Genomic DNA, 10,509 nt, shown 5'->3' with positions numbered 1-10,509 from the left:
AAGGACAAGACTCAACCGGGCGGAAGTGACGCGAATCGAGGGCGCCCCGCTTCCGGAAGTAAGCTCTGTCTAGCAGCTCTTGGGCGCCCGGCGGCCGCTAAATCGAGGCCTCGCTGACGTCAGAGGAAACGTCCCAGATTTTTTCCCGTTTGTTAACCATTGCTACTGCGCGACTTGTTTTTTTTTTTTTTTTTTTTACTGTGAAAAGTGAAAATAGCTCAGTCGTGACCGACCCTTTGCGACCCCATGAACTATACAGTCCATGGAATTCTCCAGGCCAAAATACTAGAGTGGGTAGCCGTTCCCTTCTCCAGGGGATCGTCCCAACCCAGGGATCGAACCCAAGTCTCCCGCATTGCAGGCGGATTCTTTACCAGCTGAGCCACCAGGGAAGCCCTTAAGCACCGCCCCCCCCCCCCCCGACTGTTTTTGTTGTTGTTTTTTTTTAACCTGAGTACCTTTTGTTTACAGTGCCTATTGTTCTGTTACCTATTATTGGTTCTCCTCAGACTGGCGATTGGCTGATGGCGCCGTCAATCCCCAGGGGAAAGGACTAACTTTTAGACATCTCGGGAAAATATTACTGTGAGCCCCTTCTTGCTGAAATGAAAGGTTCTGGAGAAAACCCAAGAGATTCGGTAAGTTTAGAAGGTTGTAACTATTACAGGGAAATGTATGACAGCTCCGTCTACACATTAAAATCACTTGGGGAGTTTTAGTCCCTCTTGTGTAGGGCCTGGGCATCCACATTAAAAAAAAAAGCATTTCCCCAACTCTCCCCCACCCCCACGAGATTCTAATGTGCAAACGGGATTGACAGTTACGACCTTTGTGTATCTTTTCAACAAGAAATTGACCAGGGAATAAATAAACATAAATCAATAAGTTGTTTTCTAATTAAGCATTGATTTTAGTTAATAACAAACTGCTATTTTCCACTCAATTAAACTGAATGTGTTTTAATGATAGGAAGGTAATCAAACTAATTTATTGATGAAAAGCTGTATGCCTCACAGAGGTATGAAAAAGTACCCAGTAGAGTCAGAATGTAAACAGTGGGAAACAAGCGTTCATGTTTCCTGATACTTAGAACACTTGCCCAGTGGTAAAGAGGCAACTGGTTCCAAATAAACTCTTTGGGTGAAGCAGAAGCCTGAGAACCATGTTCGGGGACCTGTCAGGGAAAGCATTGTATGAAATGACTCTCTCTGACCTCCCTCCTTTGACTTCTTTGCTCTTGGCAAATCTTGCATGCATAGAACCACTGAATGGCATGCAGTGATTCTAGCCCAGAGTTTGTAAAGTTTAAGGTCACAGGCTGTACTTGGCCTACAAGTATGGTTTGTTTATTTTGGACACTATTGACTGCCTTTTAAGATATTTTTAGGACTTCCCTGGCGGTCCCGTGGTTAAGACTCCACGCTTCCAATGCAGGCCATATGGCATTCGATCCCTAATCAGGGGACTAAGATCCCATATGTCACATGGCACGGCCAAAAAATACATAGATAGATAGATTACCAACTTCTCTTGAAAATGTTGAAGGTCTGGCAACACTAGGTTTATATTTTTGCATTGCCACATTGCCTAGAGCTGAGTGGTTATTTTATTCCTGTTTGTGGTGATCCCCACTATTGGTAATTGATTGCCTGACCCTAGTTGAATTTCATTTGAGTGTTATCAATATGTGTTGTATTGTGCTAAATCAATTCCTGGTCTAGGAGAATGTTGTTGGTTGACTACTCAGCATCCACTTCCCCTCTCTCACCTGAATAGAACACAACCAGAATTTTACTCATATGTGCCGGGAGCCAGGGTGAGGAACTCCGCCCATGGCAAAGGTCATGAGGAAGGAGGCTCGACATACGCAAAAGTGGGATCGAGCCTCAGGAGTCCCCCTGGAAATTCTCTAGTATCTACCCCCAAAACCAGAGTCTGCCTACTTTACTACTTTGTGCTCTCACCTACACCTCTGACTTTACAGGGGGCTGTCTCCCACCACCTCTTTTGGAGAAGGAGTTAACTTAGAGCTCCAGTTAATAATAATTCCTGGGCATGATAGGAGTGTTTCAACCTACAAACTCCTCTGAAGGGTCTCTAGCCTGCCTGACAGGCTTGTCCGGCCACATGTGATTGCTCACAGCCTCCCAACCGTAAGAGACACGAGATGCTTTAAACCTTCTAAAAACAAGTTCTTTAGAGAAGTTAGAAAATTATTCGTATAGTACAGTAGGCTGATTAGAAATTGTATTGGTGAAGGGTTTTTCATTTGTTGAGCCAATGTTTTACTGCTAAGTCTCCACATCCCCTGCCCTTATACACATTAATAAATATAAAAATAAGTATTAACCTTTGATATTAATCACGTTAGACCTTAGGCTAAGCAAATTCTTTCCTTAATTAAAACCCACTGTACCCTCATCCTATAGGAATGTAACTTTATCTGGTACCTTCGGAAGGTGGCGTCTGTTTTAAGAGTAATCACCCCTGGAGAAATAAGTGTTCTGGTTGACTGACCGCTATCACAAGGAGAGGGTCATAAATTGTCAGCAGGCTCCCCTGGCCAGAAGATGATGTAACACCCCTAAGACCTCTGTATACATTTGTATGAAGCACCTGACTTTAATAAAAGTCAGGACTGCTGACCCCACGTGACTTTTGTATAACATTTCAGTGTATAAAAACAGACCCTGGAAAAATAAAAAATGGGATCAGTTCCTCGAAAGACTGGTTTCCCCATGTCGTTCTTTCTCTCACCTTCTGGCTGAATTTCCATCTTGAGCGTGGAGGCTCGTCAAGCCTACTAATTATGCCTGGGCTTCTAAGATCTGACCGGGGAGGCCTTAGTGTCTCCTCTCCTTCAGGAGAACAGGAGGACGCCTGTGGCCTACGTAGGTGATGTAAATTCCTTGCCTTGGAATTTTACTAGCTTTCCACGTAAACCAAGTTATTCAGCCTCTTTTCTCCACTGAATTTTCCTACTGAGCTATCCTCATTCTATTACTCTTTATATCTCTAATTAATATTTAATTAAAGCTATCATATCCTGATCGCCGAAGCCGTCTCTCCTTCGAATTTCCCTGGATCCACTGAGGCTGGACCCTGGCACATATGATTATTTATATCAATTTAGACCCCTTCATTCTCTATGTCTTGAAGGAAGCTGACTTCACTTCCCTCTTCAAGGATTGTCTTAATTCAAATAGTAAGTCCCATTCCCAAACCCAAAGTTCTGCTCTTAACAGTGGATAGTTTAATCGGGCTGAATTGCTTGGAATAATGGGACTGAAGCAGTTTACTTATCTTCTGAATTTCTTGTGAGGCCTGAAACTGTTGGAGCCTTCTTGTTACCTGGCTTGATAAGGAAATTAACACAGAGATGGGAAAACTAAAAGAATCTCAGGGATGTTGCTCCACCTGAGTAAACATTAAAATATCTAATTAGCTTTATTGACTAATTCATGAATTGGGCAGCATCCTGTTTAGCAAGTAGAGGGGAGCTCCAAAAGGCTATAGAAAGGGAGAGATTTTTAAAGGTAAGATCAGGAAGTCAAAGACAAAGATTATTTCAAATTTAGGTAGCCTGTCCATAGTGGATGAGAGGATCTGTGTGCCAGTTTACTTCGTCTTCCTTTCAAGGATGGAAAGGTTTACCTCATTGGTGGTGACCAGAAAATTTCACACTGACCAGTTAGGATTACCTTCTTGGAGAGGATTGTGACTGCCATAAGGTCATGTATTAAGTCTTCCTTTTAGCACAAGTGACTCCATTTTGGGCCTCTCATTTTTTTTTTTTTTTTTTTACAGGGAAATGGTGCCAGGTCAACTCAAGACACCCCTATTCCACCCACACTTTAGAGTGCTGGAGAAGATATTGAGAAGACAGCAGACCTTTATAGAACATTTTAATTCTCACCGTGTAGATAACCAGATTCTCCAGCTACTGGTGAGATCTATTTCTCCCAAGAGCTCCAGTCATGACACCTTCCCAAAAGCCTGTTCTGATTCAAAGAGGTGGCTTCACCCTAGAGAAAATGGGATAGATGAAAGGGAAGATGGCCAAGACCTCTTTCATTGACCATGTTTCCAGTTTCTGATCAGCTAGCACATGTTCACAAGCTACCAGCCCACAATCGTAATCAAGAGAAAAAAAGAATAACCCTGGAAAAATAAATTTGGTCCTCACTACTAAATGGCAGAATGTTGCTGGGCTATTAGAATATTTGGGGGGGAGGGGGGGCGGGGGAAGCTTCCTTGGTGGCTCACATGGTAAAGAATCTGCCTGCAATGCAGGAGACCAGGGTTCGATCCGTGGGTCGGGAAGGTGCCTTGGAGAAGGGAATGGCTACCCACTCCATTATTCTCGCTTGGAGAATCCCATGGACAGAGGAGCCTGGCAGGCTACAGTCCATAGGGTCACAAAGAATCAGACACGACTGAAGCCAACTTAGCGTGCACAAGGACATTTACTATTCTATACCTTTGAAAGTTCTTGTATTTGATTGCTTGTATCAACATTATAATTTAAGTAATAATCCTTTTTAAAAAGGAGCAGAGTCATAAAGATTTCAAGTGATTTTTTCCAAGTTACTTAATGGACCCTTCTTCAGACTTGTTGCCAGTCTTGGTTAAATATAAGGTTCTGCCACCAGGTGGCAGCAGGCAACGTGCTTTTCACCTCCAGTTCTTCGAAAGCTTTGCTTAGTGATAGTGAACTCGCTCAGTCGTGTCCGACTCTTTGGGACCCCATGGACAGTAGCCAACCAAGCTCCTCCGTCCATGGGATTTTCCAGGGAAGAATACTGGAGTGGGTTGCCATTTCCTTCTCCAGGAGGTCTTCCCGACCTAGGGATAGAACCCGGGTCTCCCGCATTGTAGGCAGATGATTTACCGTCTGAGCCACCAGGGAAGGCCAAAGCTTTTTATCCTCTGTGAAAGTATTAAGCCTCTGCTACTTAGTTGTTCAGATTTTTAAGAGTTAAGACATGGCCAAAGAGTTAATATTGTAAAGCTTTGCTTGTAGAGTACAGTATTAACTCTTTGGCCTGGTGGCTCAGATGGTAAAGCGTCTGCCTGCAATACAGGAGACCTGGGTTTGATTCCTGGGTCGGGAAGATCCCCTGGAGAAGGAAATGGCAATCCACTCCAGCACTCTTGCCAGGAAAATCTCATGGACGGAGGAGCCTGATAGGCTGCAGTCCATGGGGTCGCAAAAGAGTCAGACACGACTGAGCGATTTCACTTTAACTCTTAAAAACCTGAGCAACTAAGTAGCAGAGGCTTAATGCTTTCATAGAGGATAAAATTAAGATATTTTGGATTTTTGTTTACCACCCTGTCTGTGCTTGCTGCAGATGTTCTGCTGTAAGATTTTTGTTGTATCTCCATGCATTCCAGTATTCCGTGTACTCTGGATGGGGTTATTTGTGTACTAAACATGATTCTGCTGCTGCTGCTGCTAAGTCACTTCAGTCGTGTCCGACTCTGTGCGACCTCATAGGTGGCAGCCCACCAGGCTACCCTGTCCCTGGGATTCTCCAGGCAAGAACACTGGAGTGGGTTGCCATTTCCTTCTCCAATGCATGAAAGTGAAAGTGAAGTCACTCAGTCATGTCTGACTCTTAGTGACCCCATGGACTGCGCCCACCAGGCTCCTCCATCCATGGGATTTTTCAGGCATGAGTACTGGAGTGGGTTGCCATTGATTCTAGAAGTTCCTTATTTATCCTATTTTTAGACCAGTTGTATTCTATCCAGTATGATATCACTCGTTAAACAGAAACACAGATTCATGGCGTCTGCTTTATACTTGGTGAAATCTTAGAATCTTTGGGGGAAAGCTCTCTAAAAATCCAAATTCTTACTTTTTAAATTATGCCCCACCTCTGAGCATGTTTGAGGACCACTGCTTTAAGTGATGATATCCAGTTCTGCCTGAGAGAGTTCTTCAGAAGCCAGCCCTCCCTTGTCCTCTCCCTCCCCTAGCTTATCATCATTCACCATGGCCGCAGCCATCTCCTTCTCCACACTCTGCCTCCTCCTCTCCAGATCACCTGGCCCACTATGCCACACCAGGCCTAGCCCTCTTTGTGAATTCTGGGGACCATGATCTTGGCTCAATCCAGGGAGGCAGAGTCAGGCCTCTCACCCTCAGAGAGTGAGGATAGGGAGTCCCAGCGGGGTCTATGGAAGCATAAGAGCTGATATGGGGTCACAGGTTGTCAGAAAAGCTCCACTTGTTCTAAAAAGTTATGTTCTATGTTACAGTCAGAAAAATTGTCTTTTTATATCGTGTCATTCTATGGTTAGGTTATGAATAGTTTTATCATTTTGATTTCATTATACACTGGTCCTTGTTATGACTTCCTCATTAGAGGATGAGAATTTGGAAAGTTGGAAGCACTCCTAGGAGTGCTTCACTTCTCACTCGGTAGGTCCACTATTTCCTATCGCTACTACTAGGTACCTAGCAATCCACCTGACCTTTGAGGAGAAAGAACAGCATGACTGAAATGCTTGCATTAGGCATTGGGGTGAGGGTGTGGAACATAATTACAAAGGTAAGATTTGGAATTTTCATTTCCAGTAGCATGGTGTTTGTCAAACTGGGTGAATATGAACATAGATTTTCATGGCCTTGGAGGGCAAGGGGGATAGGAAACAAAGCCCAGGAACTATCAAGGCTGGGTGCCTATTGGAGACCCCTCCCCATAAAAGTAAACTAGATACAATTATTCTAACATCCAAGGGACTGAAAGAAAATTGTCTGTCTCAGCCTTCGTATAAAGTTTTTTTTTGCTGATTGATCTGGAATTCCAGAAGATACTTAAGAGTTTCAAAGAATGCAGAGAAGTGAAGCAAGGATACATAAAGGGCACAGGCAAAGCCAACTAGGAATAAGAGATTGCTCCTTACTGAAGTCCTCGGAAAATAGAATCTGAGATGGAGATTTGTGTGTAAGAGGTTTAGTACCTAAGGGAAGTGAAGGAAGCAGGATAAGGGAGAAGAAGAAGTTGGACTGTGTTGCTGTCACTCCAAAGTCCTCCACTAATATGATGGGTAGCTCTAGAACTGGGAAAGTCTTTCAGAGTGGCCCTGAATTGAGTCAAGGAGGCCAGGCTTTTCTACCCCTGCATCAGTCAGTCATTGGAGATGGATACTGGGGAAGAGGGCAGGAGCTTGGACCAGGTTTGGCTTCCTTCATCTAAGTGCAGTCTCTGGAGGGGACTCAACTCGCTACTGTCGAGGTCCAGCACTGCCAGCAGCTGGGGAAAATTAGTTCCTCGGTTCTGATAGTGGAGGGGGAAACATTGGCAGCACGCCGCAGTGCCCACTGGTTGAACAAAGGGTAAGGGTAATCAGTGCTGGAGGACCTTGAGCTGTGAGAGCTGAAAAAATGTCACTGTCGAGTCTCACTAAGGACAAAGCAACCACTCCAGTATTCTTGCCTGGAGAACCCCATGGACAGAGGAACCTCGTGGCTATAGTCCATAGGGTCGCAAAGGGTCAGACAGGACTCAAGCAACTTAGCAAGAGACACAGATCTGGGGCTCCCACTTGACTTCTACAAAAGAAAGGGAGGAGTCTTGCTGAAAAGTGGTCCTGTTGCTAGCAGGTAGACACTCCCTTAACCCCTTTGATGATGGTTTGTAAGGAAATTATTTTACGCTGAAATTATGGCTCTTTTTATTCCTGCAGAGGGAAAAATGGAAGAGCCCATTTCCCAACACTTTAATAATCCAGTGTTATGGACTGAATTCTGCTCCCTTTCTCAAACTCACATGTGTCCCCCAGTGTGATAGTATTTGGAAATGGGATCTATAGCAGGAGCAGGGAATCAGAGCCATCTGTAAATTTAACAGACAAAATCCAATTAAGAGTTTGATATAGTACATTGTATTTATAGACTAATTTAGAAAGAAATGACTACTTTCTAGTATTTAGTCTTCTCAACCAGGTACATATCTCTTCACTTTTCTCAAGTCTAATTTTATGTTTCAGTAAAATTTCATGTTTTTCTTCTTGTATCTCTTTCCTGTTACTAAGTTTATATCTAGATAGTACATAGGTTTTGTTGGTATTAAGAATAAGACTTTATATTTTCCAACAGTTTATAAGTGCTATGTAGAACAAGCTGTATGTATATAAATATATATTGTTTTTGACTTAGTATTATAAAACTCTCTTGTTCTCTTAGATTCCTTTTTTTGCATGGAGAAAAATCATATAATCTGCAAATAAGAGCTGTCTTGGAGTACCTTGGTGGCCTAGTGGTTAGGATTCTGGGCTTTCATTACTGTGGCCTGGGTTCAATCCCTGGTCAGGGAACTGAGATCCCACAAGCCACGCAGCCAAAAAATAACACTCTTGTCTTTTTTCCTTTTCAGTATGTATACCCCTTTTATCCCTTTTCTTATCTCACTATGTTTTGAAGAGAGTGATGACACTGAAGATTCCCTCTCTCATGTATTTTTTTCCACCACAGGTATTACCCACTATGTGTATTTTCAGTCCATGCCATCAACACTGTATACTGTCTTTCAGAAGGTGACAGCTGAACGTGCTTGTGATATATGGCCCTCACTTATTAATCACCATCTGGGTCACCTATCTAAATTGTATCTGTCTATTAAGGCCCAGTTCAAATCTCTGTTCCTTTGATTAAGACTTTCCAGTTCATGTCCAGGCTCTTGCTGCTGAAACCCACCAACTCTGACAATGAAGGTAGTGTTAAAACTTGAAATGGAATGCAAGAAGGAGACAGCCGCTAAGGAACAGTTGCTTAACGTAAAGCTATCTCCCCAGGTGGTGTGCAGGTGAAGTCACCTTACTTCCTATTCTGGAGCAAACACAAAGCTGATTAGAGTTTTAGGATCCCTACCAGTGATCAGGACTAAAGAAAGCACTCATTTCCAGACTTCTGTGTAATATTCTAGCCAGAATGCTCTTTTGTTGACTATTCAATAAGATAATTTTCATTCTCTGGTTATTAATTTCTCTTCTTGCAGCTGGTGTGTGCATCTATAGATAATCAGAAAGCTACTTTGTGAACCTGGAATGAAAAAAAGCAGGACTGGATGTATTATTTTATGGTACTTATCAAGAATGGCTGGCTAAATAATGGTACAGCTTCACAATGGAAAATGTATCTAAATATATAGTGCTAACATGAAGCACCATGAGAGTATAACTAGTATACTCTCCTTTTCATGAAAAAAATTGAGCCATATTTATAACTGAAATATGCTAAAAGAGTAGAGCTTAAATGTTCTTACCCACCACCCCCGCAATTTTTTTTTTTTTATAGTGCAATAATCATTATCCCAGCCCAGGGTATTGTGCCTGTTTATTCAGTTCAACCCCTCTGAGCATAAATTTGGGACAGTTAGGTTTCCAAGCACAACCCCCCACCTCCACCTTTGGAATTTATAGAAGTCTCAGGAGAATCCATTTGGACAGAAGTCAGGCATCTTCTCCATTGAGCAGTCAAGAGTTAAGAGACAGATCATTGAAGTACAAAGAATCTGTATCATGCAATATTTACATTGCAGGTAGGGTCTTCCTTTCAGCAAAATAGCATCAAATGTCACATCAGATATTGTTCAGGTGAAGCTTATCTGACTTTATATTGAGTTTGTAAGTGTGTTTTGGTTTTATAGCTATATAAGCATAAAGCATTTATACCAAGGTTGATATATTTTTATCAAAAATTATAAGGACTAGATGGTCCATGAGAAGTTTATTTTCCTTTAGACGGGTGTCTGTACATTACTTCAGTTTGAAAAATTCTGTTTTTTATTTAATTATATATGTACTGTCTTATATTGTTCATGATTATTACTTATTTCTAGTCTTTTTTATTCTCTGTCTTTTAAATTATAATGAGGTCAATAAAGGAGAATTGATATCAATATAACTGGCATAAGATATCAATTTAAATATTCATTAACAAACTACATATATTAATCACATTAGTTACATTCGGATACATTCAGTTATGAATTTCTGGAGCTTGAAGATTGTGGACAAACTAAGTTAAAAGAAGTTCTCATAATACTAGTGTATGGCCAGGGGCTTGTGAATGTTTGGAATCTTGCCTTATTGATATTCCTTCTCCACCTCAGGAAGAATAAGACTGGCAATACTGACCACTCGGTTACAGTTACTACACGGCTGTGAAGTCAGCTGAGACTACCTCCAGCATCCCAGCTCTTGTACAGTCTCTAAAGCTGGATTCCTGCTCCTGTCACCTCCATGATATTTGTGCTCTCAGCCAACTCTCTTCTCTCTCCACCTCCTCAGAACCTCAGGAAACACTCTGACCCTACACATGCACATACTGGCTATTGTGAACTTAAGCTGATGTGTTACCTCTTACAAGCAACTCATTCACATTTGCAGTTTGCTTGAACTTTACTGCAAGGAGATCCAACCAGTCCATTCTGAAGGAGATCAGCCCTGGGGTTTCTTTGGAAGGAATGATGCTAAAGATGAAACTCCAGTACTTTG

The 10,509-nt window shown here is 42.3% G+C and overlaps 1 long non-coding RNA gene across 5 annotated transcripts; it reads left to right on the top strand.

The window, feature by feature from the left end:
- The first annotated feature begins 60 nt into the window (after positions 1-60).
- On the top strand, positions 61-10,489 carry LOC113897604. 5 transcript variants are annotated; one of them, XR_003512375.1, is made up of 4 exons: positions 407-638; positions 3,808-3,946; positions 9,009-9,092; positions 10,125-10,489. It is a non-coding gene; the product is annotated as an uncharacterized LOC113897604 (long non-coding RNA). The 5 variants fall into 5 exon arrangements; XR_003512372.1 differs by lacking the exons at positions 9,009-9,092; positions 10,125-10,489 and adding an exon at positions 61-290 and having other exon boundaries at positions 510-638; positions 3,808-4,193; XR_003512373.1 differs by lacking the exons at positions 9,009-9,092; positions 10,125-10,489 and adding an exon at positions 251-290 and having other exon boundaries at positions 472-638; positions 3,808-4,193.
- The last annotated feature ends 20 nt before the right edge of the window (positions 10,490-10,509 follow it).

This window comes from Bos indicus x Bos taurus, chromosome 8 (genome assembly GCF_003369695.1).
Source record: "Bos indicus x Bos taurus breed Angus x Brahman F1 hybrid chromosome 8, Bos_hybrid_MaternalHap_v2.0, whole genome shotgun sequence".
NCBI classification, from domain to species: Eukaryota; Metazoa; Chordata; class Mammalia; order Artiodactyla; family Bovidae; genus Bos; species Bos indicus x Bos taurus.
This window is presented reverse-complemented; position numbering and strand designations above follow the sequence as displayed.